This window comes from Mesoplodon bidens (genome assembly GCF_964165515.1).
Source record: "Mesoplodon bidens genome assembly, chromosome: 2".
Lineage (NCBI taxonomy): Eukaryota > Metazoa > Chordata > Mammalia > Artiodactyla > Ziphiidae > Mesoplodon > Mesoplodon bidens.
This window is the reverse complement of record NC_138177.1, coordinates 173,629,041-173,642,266: the sequence shown is the minus strand read 5'-3', so window position 1 is coordinate 173,642,266 and position 13,226 is coordinate 173,629,041.

Genomic DNA, 13,226 nt, shown 5'->3' with positions numbered 1-13,226 from the left:
TTTACTTCATTGTGTCTTATTACCTATCGTGTGAAGTTATATAACATTTTCTGAATTCCTATGTGAAGCTCTCTGGTTGCCATCAGAGGGGAAATTGAGGTCAGTGTAAAGGTCCTAGAGGGTTGGTCTTCCAGATAGTGTCTAATCCTTCTCCCTCAGAGAAAAGCATCTTTAAAAACGGAACTACTCTTGTGGGAGTGGGTGGTCAGTAATGCTAGAAATTCCTTCTAACCTTTTACATTCTGAAGCAGTAAACAATCTACTGATAAGGTCTGCAAAAAGAGGATTACCTCATACATAGGTCCTTTTATCTGTTTAATATTAATGTAGAAAAACCCCCAATAAGAGGCTTAAGCAATACAGAATTTGATTCACTATCATGTTCAAATAGTTTGGAGGTGGGTCCCTCTCCATGTGACATGGGGTCCTGCTGAGTTGGGATCCGCCTTCCTCTCTCTATTTCTGCTATGTAATAGCTTCCATTCTCCCAGATGCTCACGTTCGAAGCTGGTCATGGGAGCTTGCCATCCTGTCTGTGCTCCAGCAGCAGAAGGGAGCAAGGACAAAGGAGGGCTCACTTCCTCCCATTAAGGACCCTTCCTGAAGTTGCAGATAGAAACCTATCCCCTATACTTGGCACTAACCAGTCTCAGGACCACACCTAGCTTCAAGGGAGGCTGGGAGAGTCTTTATCCCGTGCATACCTGGGCTTCTCCGAGCCTATATCCTCTAGAAAAACACTCTCACCACCTTGCAGCCTTCTTGTGATAATTAAATAAGAATGTAGTAAAATATAACAGGTGTTCTGCACATGTAAATTTCCTTCTATTTTTAGTTTTCCCTTCCCTCCATTACTTGAGATTAAGAGGGAAGCTTTAGCTACACCAGGAAAGATTTCGGAGCAATAAAAAAAGAACACTTTTTGAGAGGGAATGTTGCACACACTCGAACGCTGGGGTAACAGATTCCCTTTGGCTCCCATCAGTGAGGCTGTAAAATGGAAATGAAAAAGCAGGGCGGGGGACCCATGTTGATTACCAGAGGTTAGATATGTGTACAGATGGGTTGTAGACCTAACGACCTTGGAATGACCTTACTCACCTGTGATTGTCACCCCCAAATTTGCACGACACTTGTACAAAGTGGGCTGGGTTTGCATGGGTGGCTGTTTTCCAACTCAAGATGAGCTCGGGCATTCCAAGACGGCGCACCAAGCAAACTGATGTGGGGTGCAGTGTTGTGCAGCCCCTCCTTCCCCTGCCACCCTCTCCCTGCCAGAGCTCACCCCCCAGGAACCCCTCTGGGGCCTTTAAAAGCTGAGCTAGTGAGTGGGAAACCAGCAGGTGGCTCACTCTGCTCAGTGGAGTCTGCTGGGCATGATGCTCTCCCCTGGTGGCTCACCAGGCCGGGAATGTTGAAGTCAGCAGCAGGGTGGCAGGTCCTGCGGACCCCCAGCTGCCCTGGCTACTGAGCCTGCCCAGACCGACTCTCCTGGGTACAGTTAGATTCCCTGGAGAATGAAGGAGAAGAGGAGGAACAGGAAGTGGTTTGGGTGGGTTTTAACTTGAAGGAGGTTGGCTGTGTGTGTGTGTGTGTGTGTGTGCGTGCGTGCGTAAAGATCCTGGCACAGGGGATCTGGGAACTTTCCAACCTCCAGGCTCACACAGATACCATGGGACTGGTCCAGGATTCAAACCGCAGGCCCAGCTGGCTTCAGGCACCGACAGTATGCTTCCTGATCTCCTCTTCTGACCCCTTCCAGGTGGACGCCTCTCTGGCAGCTGATAGTATATTCTAGACTCAGCCTGAACCAAGTAGGGAGGTTTAGGTGGCAGCTTGTTGGCGTATTACCTTGTCCTTGAGTTAGCTTGTTAACCTCCAAGCTGGGAATTTCCAGAATGATAGAGTTGGTATATCTCCAGGACTCCAGGGGAGCCAGCCCAGCCCTGAGGGCCGAGGCAGGTGGCAGCCAATCTGGCCACTGACCAGGCACCCCTTTGCTCTGGTCTCTGCAGAGTGCAGCCAGTTGGGGGCCTTGCCCGGCAGCCTGGTGTGGTCTCCATCACTTTGGGCTCATGCTCTCCCACCACAGGTGTACAGCCCAGTTTGGGAGCACCTGTGACTATGAAACGGTTCACAGAGAGAGCTCAGGTTTTCCACCTGACCGGGTTGGAGATGCGAATCTTTCCTGTCTGGCTGGCGGTCCAGGGCCAGGTTCCCAGCATCCCAGAGCCTCAGTGTCTGCACCTCCACAGGCAGGATGGCACCTCCTGGGGCCACTGTGGGGATCTGAGGTGATGGCTGATAAGGTGCCCACGCCCCGCTGTGATAGGTGCTCGATACATAGTCGTCATTGGTTGTCATGTTAGGATCCCCCTGTCTCTCCTGTGAGGCCATGATTGCTTGGAGCTGAACCCCATCATTCCTGGACCACATCGGCATCTCCCGAGCTGTGTTCTGCAGACATGAGTGTCCCGGGAAGGGGGGTCTGTAGCCAAACGTGTGTCAGAAATGCCACGTTAAACAGGCTTCTCAGAGTCCTCAAATGGCAAAGAGGCTGTGAGTCTCCAAGGGGGGCAGGGCAAGGCTGTAGCATTTCTCAGACTCGCCAGTCAGACCTTCTTCTCATCCTCCCTGTGGAGTAGAGTGTAGAGCATCCCTTAGAGGAGGTTCTGGAAGCCTGCTGCCCTGGGCATGGCTCTGGTGGTGTCTTCTACTTACTGACTGTGTGTAACCTCTCCAAATCTCGTTTTGCTCATCTGTAAAATGGGGAAAGGGACCCCGAGCTTTCTGGGTGCTCCAAGGATTAAATGATGGGACATAGGTAAAGCTGTTAGCACAATGCCAAGTGTGTAGTGAGTGCCCAGTGAAGGGCAACCTTATTACCAGCAGAAGGGGGTGTGGGGTGTGGAGCAAGAAGTGTGAGTTGGCTCCAGAGGAGATGAGATGGGACCTGGAATAATTAAGAGACTGGAATACCATCGGGTCTGAATGCAGAGAGGACGGCGGTGAGGGAGGGAGTTCCCCTCTCTCCATAAAGGCTTTTTTGTGTAGCCAAATCCTTGGGTAAATTCACAGTCCGAGTCATCCCCCAACATGGCTCTGCTCTAGGGGCACCTGGGTTCTCTCTGAGGATCTCAAAGCATTAGCTAATTAGGCCAGTTCTGCCTAGAAGACAGGTCGCATCAGTTTGTAAGTCTGTGGAATGGGCAGTGTAACTAGGCAGCCTCGTCAGCCCAGGCTCTGCCTTCTGTCTGGTCCTGAATCATGTGAAAGTAGGTGCCCGGAGCTGGATCATAGTGGGGCAGGCGAGGTGCCCCAAGGAGCTCACATCTAGTCGGGGAGCTGGGCAGCCAATGTGCAATTCGGATACACAGCCAGGGTGGGGTCCGGGAGGGTAGAAGACCCTCTGATGAGGGAGGCAGGGCCTGGACAGCATCTTGGAGGGAGCGCAGGCTCGCAAAGGAAGACTCGCAGCCAACCTGTGGGTGCTGAGTGCAGGGAAGGACATTTGAGAGGTAGATAGATAGAAAGAAAGATAGATAGATAGATAGAAAATGTAAGAATAATAGAGAGGTTTGAAAGGCCCATAGAGTTTTCTTGGGAGCCCTGGTTTCAAGGTTTATTAGTCTGAGTCCTGCCCTAATTTCTACCAGGGTGATGGAGATGCATGTGATTGTCCTGCATTTGGTCCACACAGTGTTTATCAAGTGCCAAAACCAATTAAAAAAAAAATTCTGTTGTTGTCCCCCAGGTGAAGCCAATTCATGTCATTTTACCACTTGTCTGGCCAAGGCTCCTCTCTGGTTTCACTCTTTACCAGTCTTTCATTCCCAGACTCTGCTTCTGTTCCCTCTGCATGGAACACACGTGCTTGTTGTCTGTCCCGAGGTATGTGTGCGTTGATAATAAAACACGTCAACTTCTGTGTTAATTTCTGTCACCGGTCTGTGCTATTGAAGAGCTCGTTTTATTTCTTAACTGTTTCTGCTCAACACTCTGTTTTAAAGGTATGTCTGTGTACCTTCCACTGACAGGCACGCTTTTCATGGATGCATCCCGGGCTCAGTGTCTCCCTGAGTGGTACCCACCTCCGTCACGTCTCCAGTTCCTGCTCCACGAGCAGTGCTGCAGGGAACGTCCTTGTAAGGCCCCATTGTGGCTTTGGATGGGGTGTAGACCCAGGAGTAGGAAAGACGTGCTGGTGGAATTCACCAGGTCCCACCAGATGACCTTCCAGAAGGTCCCAGCAGGGCTGAGAGCTTCCTTTTCCCGCATCCTCTCCAGCACTTGGTGATTTTCTAGTTTCGTTCATCTGATGTACGTAAAGCACCTCCTTGCTTTCCTATATGTGGTACTGATCAGCGTGTGGTTGAACACCTCTGCATGCTTGCTGGCTGTTCAGATGGCTGATCTGCTAATCGACTTGGCAAATCAACTCATCATACACTTTGTCCATTTCCCCCTGTTTTGGACCTTTTTCTTGTTGGTTTGTAAGAGACCCTTACTTGTCACTTTTAGACATTGCCAATATCTTGTCCTGTTTTGATAATGTTTCTGTTCAATGCATCTGTGCTTTCACTGAACAGAAAGCTATCATTTTTATGTTCCTACATCTCTCTCTCTCTCTCTCTGTCTTTTTTTTTTTGGCCTTAGAAATTGTGTGTATTTTTCTGTCTTGGTTTTAGATGTCCTTCCCTACTCCAAGGCCAGATTCCCCCATGATTTCTTCCCTTAGCTTTCTTTATAGTTTTACTTTTAAAATTGAGGACTTTCGTCCATCTGGATTCCATTCTGTGTTTTCTGTATGGCAGGCACACAACTTTATTTTTCTCCATACTGTCAATCAGTGCCACCCCCTACCTCCCCCCGCCCCCCTCCACCACATTGCATCCTTTCTCCTCCGGTTTCAGGAGCCACCTTTATCACGCTTTGACTTTCCACACCCAGAAGGTTCTATTTCTGGGCTCTCTCTTCTGTTCTGTTGGTTCATCTGCTTTTCATGTGAGCGTCACAGCTGTTTTTATCACCGCACCTCTGGGATCTCTCTTAATCCCTCGGAGGCCAGAGGCTTTGCTCTGACTCTCTGAGGCTGAGCATTTAGAGGACATCTTCTTCCAGATTCATTTTAGAATTAATTGATCAAATTCTTTAAAAACCCTGCTCGCATTGTTATTGAAATTGCATTACATTTTTTAGATTACTTTGGGGAATTAGCATGTTAACAATGGTAACATGACATTTAGGTTTCCTGTTTTTTTTTTTTTTTGGTCATTTAATAATTTAAAACTTTCCCCATACAAGTCTTGGGCATTTGGGTCAATTCCAAAATAGTTTATATTTTTTGATTGATAATATGAATGGTATCTCATCTTCTATTATGTTGGTAGTTGGCTATTGCCAGTGTAGAAGAATGCTATTAATTTTTTTTTGATGTAAATGTCTTTTTTTTTACAACTTTATTGGAGTATAATTGCTTCACAATGGTGTATTAGTTTCTGCTCTATAACAAAGTGAATCAGTCATACATATATGTCTGTTCCCATACCCCTTCCCTCTTGCGTCTCCCTCCCTCCCACCCTCCCTATCCCACCCCTCCAGTAGGTCACAAAGCACCGAGCTGATCTCCCTGTGCAATGCGGCTGCTTCCCACTAGCTGTCTACCTTACGTTTGGTACTGTATATATGTTCATGCCTCTCTCTCGCTTTGTCACAGCTTACCCTTCCCCCTCCCCATATCCTCAAGTCCATTCTCAAGTAGGTCTGTGTCTTTATTCCTGTTTTACCGCTAGGTTCTTCATGACTTTTTTTTTCTTAAATTCCATATATATGTGTTAGCATACGGTATTTGTCTTTCTCTTTCTGACTGACTTCACTCTGTATGACAGACTCTAGGTCTATCCACCTCATTACAAATAGCTCAATTTCGTTTCTTTTTATGGCTGAGTAATATTCCATTGTAGATATGTGCCACATCTTCTTTATCCATTCATCGGATGATGGACACTTAGGTTGTTTCCATCTCCAGGCTATTGTAAATAGAGCTGCAATGAACATTTTGGTACATGACTCTTTTTGAATTATGGTTTTCTCAGGGTATATGCCCAGTAGTGGGATTGCTGGGTCACGTGGTAGTTCTATTTGTAGTTTTTTAAGGAACCTCCATACTGTTCTCCAGAGTGGCTGTACCAATTCACATTCCCACCAGCGGTGCAAGAGTGTTCCCTTTTTTCCACACCCTCTCCAGCATTTATTGTTTCTAGATTTCTTGATGATGGCCATTCTGACCGGTGTGAGATGATATCTCATTGTAGTTTTGATTTGCATTTCTCTAATGATGAATGATGTTGAGCATTCTTTCATGTGTTCATTGGCAGTCTGTATATCTTCTTTGGAGCAATGTCTGTTTAGGTCTTTTGCCCATTTTTGGATTGGGTTGTTTGTGAGCTGCATGAGCTGCTTATAAATTTTGGAGATTAATCCTTTGTCTGTTGCTTCATTGGCAAATATTTTCTCCCATTCTGAGGGTTGTCTTTTGGTCTTGTTTATGGTTTCCTTTGCTGTGCAAAAGCTTTGAAGTTTCATTAGGTCCCATTTGCTTATTTTTGTTTTTATTTCCATTTCTCTAGGAGGTGGGTCAAAAAGGATCTTGCTGTGATTTATGTCATAGAGTGTTCTGCCTGTGTTTTCCTCTAAGAGTTTGATAGATTCTAGCCTTACATTTAGGTCTTTAATCCATTTTGAGCTTATTTTTGTGTATGGTGTTAGGGAGTGATCTAATCTCATACTTTTACATGTACCTGTCCAGTTTTCCCAGCACCACTTATTGAAGAGGCTGTCCTTTCTCCACTGTACATTCCTGCCTCCTTTATCAAAGATAAGGTGACCATATGTGCGTGGGTTTATCTCTGGGCTTTCTATCCTGTTCCATTGATCTATCTTTCTGTTTTTGTGCCAGTACCATACTGTCTTGATTACTGTAGCTTTGTAGTATAGTCTGAAATCAGGGAGCCTGATTCCTCCAGCTCCGTTTTTCGTTCTCAAGATTGCTTTGGCTATTCGGGGTCTTTTGTGTTTCCATACAAATTGTGAAATTTTTTGTTCTAGTTCTGTGAAAAATGCCAGTGGTAGTTTGATAGGGATTGCATTGAATCTGTAGATTGCTTTGGGTAGTAGAGTCATTTTCACAATGTTGATTCTTCCAATCCAAGAACATGGTATATCTCTCCATCTATTTGTATCATTTTTAATTTCTTTCATCAGTGTCTTATAATTTTCTGCATACAGGTCTTTTGTCTCCTTAGGTAGGTTTATTCCTAGATATTTTATTCTTTTTGTTGCAATGGTAAATGGGAGTGTTTTCTTGATTTCACTTTCAGATTTTTCATCATTAGTGTACAGGAACGCCAGAGATTTCTGTGCATTAATTTTGTATCCTGCTACTTTACCAAATTCATTGATTAGCTCTAGTAGTTTTCTGGTAGCATCCTTAGGATTCTCTATGTATAGTATCATGTCATCTGCAAACAGTGACAGCTTTACTTCTTCTTTTCCGATTTGGATTCCTTTTATTTTGCTATTAATTTTTAAGTTGCTTGTTCTGTGCTGTTCAGATTCTGTTGGATTTTTTTTCTATAAATGCTGACATTATTATCTTAAATGTGAACAATGATAGTTTTCTCTCTCTTCTTCCAATTCTTTTACATTTTATTTCGTTTTGTCCTGCTGAATGTGGCAGGACTTCCAGTGCGATGTGGAATAGTAGCACACGGGCTGGCTTCCTTGCCTTATTTCCAGTCTTAAAAGGAGTAAGGCTAAGATTCTCAGCCAAGGATGGCATTTGCTTTAGGTTTTACTATGTAGCATTGATCCAGTTAAGGAACTTCTCTTCCATTTCTTGTTTGAGTTTGAAAAAATAAATAGATGTTAAATTTGATCAAATGCTTTTGTCAGTCTCAAGAAATAATTCGTGCACTTCTGTGCTGAATCCCACTCTGTCTAAAAGTACTTACAAAGCTCCATCTCTGTGCCAGACTGAGTTAGAAGTGCTTTATAAATATTAACTCAATCCTTCTAACAAGGGTATGAGCTAGCCACTATTTATTATCCCCTTCTTAGATGAGACAAGGGGCACAGAAAGGCTAATTAACTTGCTCAACATCCCACAGCTAGTCAGGCCCAACTCTAGCATTTGTAGATCCAGGGGAAGAGTATAAATGGATGCCTAGAAACCAATTATAAATAAATCTAAAGTCATTAAACAAGTTAACAAACTGTTAAACAAAATATATTCCATCCTCCTATCTGAGAAATATACCTCAATCAAATCTTTACAAGATGCCAATCTACAAGATACCAAGATGACAGAATTTAATTATTTGCACACATTTCGGTATTCTGTTGATAAATCTCAGATATTTGGATGAGTAACAAAGTCATACATAATTCATAATTTATACCTTTATTCCATAAAACTTACTTTTCTTGTTTCCAATTCAAAAAAATAACTAAATTTTGTGGTAATTCAGACTTTCCTATGGTTTGTGTTCTATTGATAGTAGTGATATAAAAGATTAAAATATAAAGCATAATTATGTTTAAAGTATACAAAATTAAACTTTAATCAACTATAAAATGAATGTAAAAAATAAAAACAGTTTCTTAACCTTTCAAAATGTTTTTCATCTGAAATTTAAAGTCATTTGCAAACATTTAAAAGCAAAATATATATCAATAAAAGTTTAAATTCAGAAGTATTTAAAGCTTGAATTTACTTACCCTTTGAAAATATAATTCTAGCATTCAATGTCCATTTAGTTGCTGATACAAATAACGAGTATCATGCTTTTAACTCGAATTGCATCTAGATCTAGGCTTACTTCATTTTATTGTGCTTCTCTTTATTGTGCTTCACAGCTATTGTGCTTTTTACAAATTGAAGGTTTGTGGCAACCCTGCATCAGGCAGATCTATTGGTGTCATTTCCAACAGCATTTGCTTAGTTGGTGTTACATTGTGTCACTTCATGTCATTTTGGTAATTCTTGAAATATTTCGAACATTTTCATCATGATTGTATTTGTTATGGTGATCTGTGATCAGTGAGCTTTGGTGTTACAATTGCAAAAAGATTACAACTTGCTGAGGCCTCAGATGATGGTTAGCATTTTTTTCAGCAATAAAATATTTTTAATGAAGGTATGTATGTTGGGTTTTTTTTTAACATCTTTATTGGAGTATAATTGCTTTACAATGGTGTGTTAGTTTCTGCTTTATAATAAAGTGAATCAGTTATACATATACATAGGTTCCCATATCTCTTCCCTCTTGTGTCTCCCTCCCTCCCACCCTCCCTATCCGCCCCCCTCTAGGTGGTCACAAAGCACCGAGCTGATCTCCCTGTGCTATGCGGCTATGTATGTTGATTTTTGAGGCATAATGCTGTTGCATGCTTAACAGACTGCAGTAGAGTATACACATAACTTTTATATGCACTGGGAAATAAAAAATTTGTGTGATGCGCTTTATTGCGATGTTTGCTTTCTCGGGGTGGTCTGGAACTGAACTCACAGTATCTCTGAGGTCTGCCTGTGCATATATGAGTCATGTGAATTGTTCAGTGTTTCAAAATGTTCCTGAGCTGCCACGTGAGGCTGTTGTGAATACTGTTCTAATCCAGCTAGGTCATGAGTACCTTTTGCTCCCACAAATTGAAGTATGAAGAGTGGCAAAGGAAACAGGTGCTTCCAGGAATGGTACTTGGTTCTGTGGGAATCTATGGCATGAGTGCTGGGAGAAAGATTTGATGAGTTCGTCACTTCTCTTACTGAAATGTTTCTGCCGCCCCGTTCCTCCTGCGACTTTCGGCTGTGTCCCTCTGGTGTCTGCAGCAGCGTTGTTCTCTCTGTTTCTACGATGTTGAGCAGGAGATGCTGCAAAGCACCTTTTGGGGCCTGAGTGGTGTTAGTTGTGGGTGTGGATGCTGAGTTAGGGGTTTTGTTGTGCTGCGGCCGAGTGACAGAGGGTGTGTGTGTCTGCATGTACTTATCGTAGGTGGGGTTCAGGGCGGGGTCCCCCCTTTCCTGCACCTAAGGGACTTACTACAGTGAGTAAGGAGGGGAGGGGTGGGATTAGAACCCAGCTGTCTGACTGTACTCCACCTCTTAACCATAACACCACACACCTCTCCACTGGATCGTTTTCAGTTGACTATTACACTTGGCTAGCTGATACTTTATTTTGGAATGTTACAAATCTGTTCATAAGTGAAATGGGCCTATGATTTCCTTTATTATATTATCTTTAGTCCATTGTGAAATTCAGATCCTAACTAACCTCATAAGATGAGTTCGGTAACTTTCCTTTTTTCCAATATTCTATAAGCTGGGGATAATCAATTTCTTTTTTTGAAGTTATAGCTGATTTACAATGTTGTGTTAATTTCTGCTGTACAGAAAAGTGATTCAGTTATACATATATATATTCTTTTTTATATTCTTTTCCATTATGGTTTATCATAAGATATTGAATATAGTTCCCTGTGCTATACAGTAGGACCTTGTTGTTTATCCATCCTATATACAATAGTTTGTATCTGCTGATCCCAAGCTCCCACTTCTGTCCCCCAACCCCCTCCCCCTTGGCAACCACGAGTCTGTTCTCTATGTCTGCGAGTCTGTTTCTGTTTCATAGATAGGTTCGTTTGTGTCATATTTTGGATTCCACATATAAGTGATATCATATGGTATTTGTCTTTGTCTGGCTTACTTCACTTAGTATGATATTTTCTGGGTCCATCCATGTTGCTGAAAATGGCATTATTTTGTTCTTTTTGATGGCTGAGCAGTATTCCATTGTATATATGTACCACATCTGCTTTATGGGGATAATCAATTTGGTAGAACTCACCCATACAACCATCCAAGGTTATGGCACTTAGGTTGGGGTATCTCTGATTGCCATTTCAGTTTATTGAGTAGTTTGTTTGGTCCACTCAACTTTTTTGTTTCTTCTTTTACCAGTGTTGTCATTTTGTATGTTTCTGGAAACTTTTGTTAGTTTTCAAATCTGTGACCTGACCAGGGCCACGTGGGGGATGCAGTGTTGGCCTCTGGCTGTCCCTGGTGGATGGTGCATGGCTGTCTTCTCCTTGGGCATGCTGTCTCCCCACAGGGCGCCCAGACACCGCCTGTCTCTGCGTGGCTTCTAGTTTTCAGCATCCATGTCCACTTCCTTCCATGGCTCCAGAAGGACGGGGTCTGGGAGAGGGTAGCTTGCGTTGGCTGGGGAGCCTCAGTTCAGTGGCTGGTGTTACTTCTTGATCTTGTCAGGACCGTGTTAGTCATTATTTCACGTGGGAATCCAAGGGGCTGCAAGGATACGAAGAGATGCCACACAGCTTCGGGGCCCTGCAGGAAAGAGTTCTTCAAATGGTTAGTGATGCCTGTTAGTGATGAGGCTGCTAAGGGTCTGTGTGGTGGGGGAGGGGCATGTATGCTGCACCTGTTGTTCCCAAATTAAATCATTCAGCCCAGCTGAAGGTCCCTACTATTTTAAAGACATATATATATATATATATATATATATATAGAGAGAGAGAGAGAGAGAGAGAGAGAGAGAGAGAGAGAGAGAGAGAGAATGAAAATAGAAGCTCAAAGCAAGGGTTTTTAAACCAGCAGACTTGCGTTCACATTTCAGCTTTGCCAAATCCTAGCAATATGCCACTGGGGGATTTATTTTACTGAGCCTTGGTTTTCTTATTTGTAAATTAGAAAGTTGGCTCTAGTTCATACTTCCTAGGCTACTTGTAAGCCCCAGGCGAAATAATAAACATAGCATAAGGTTCTGTGTCAGTTAGGAATCTAACCTATCCAAACTGGCTTAAAGAAAACAAGGAAACGGATCGACTGAAAGAACTGGAAACCCCAGACGTAGCTGGCTTCAGGAACAGTTTGATCCAGAAGTTCATGGTGTTGCGCCCTGGTCCTGTTTCTCCGTGACATTCTTGACTCTGCCCTTCTCCAGGGGTCTGCTTCACCCTTAGGGTGTGTCACAGCAAGGGCCATGGCCATTTCAGACCTGACAGCCACATGCTAAACAGGAGAAGAGAGTTCTTCGAGGTGGGGGTCGGGGACTCCTGTGATCAGAAAAAGCATTCTTCTTCAGCATCCCTGAGTTGATGTCTCCTTCTCTCATTGGCTTCAGTCAGCTCACACGTGGTCTAAGTGTTGGGTTAAGCCCACTGGACTAAACCTGCTGGGATGCACCTCTGAGCTGACAGCTGAGTGAACCCCATCCAAGCCACAGGTGGAAATGGGGGAAGGGCAGGTCCAGAGCAAGAGCTGGGTGCTGTTGACTGGGAGGGGGACGTGGATACAGGGGAGGCAGCAAATGGCTACCCCCGATGGTTGCAGCTGCCTCCTGACTGGTCCTCCTATTCCTGCCTTTGTCCCGTCATGCATCCTCACCCCCACAGCCAGCGTGATTCTCCTATCATCTCTCCTCTCCGCTCAGGAAACCCCAGGGGCAGAAGCCGGAGTCTTTACGGTTCTTTACGTTTTCCTGGCGAGGCCCTAGATGATCTGCACACTGCACTCCCCACAGCTGTCCCCCCAGACCCACACCTCTGGGTCACTCCCTTCCAGCCACTGGGTAACTCGCACCTCAGGGCCTTTCCCACTCTCTTCCCCAGATATCTGGATGCTTTGTGCCTTCACTGCTTTTGGGTCTCAGGCAAATGGCACCTTTTCAGAGAGGCCTTTTCTGATCACCCTGTCTAAAGTAAGAACTTCCTTCCCCCATAATATCTACCCTCATCCCTTGCTTTATGTTCCTTTATAGCCAGTGTTTTATAAAACAAATATGTTCACTTTATAAAACACACAGACACACATACAATGACAGCTCCACTGTCTCCTTAATCACAGCTGTACGGGCAGACCTCAGAGATAGTGCGGGTTTGGTTCCAGACCACAGCAATAAAGCGAATATTACAATAAAGTGAGTCACACAAATTTTTTGGTTTACCAGTGCATACAAAAGTTACGTTTACACTATACTATAGTCAGTTAGGTGTGCAATAACGTTATGTCTAAAAAGCCAATGTACATACCTTAATTAAAAAATACTTTATGTGGGGCTTCCCTGGTGGCGCAGTGGTTGAGAGTCTGCCTGCCGATGCAGGGGACACGGATTCCTGCCCCGGTCCGGGAAGATCCCACATGCCGC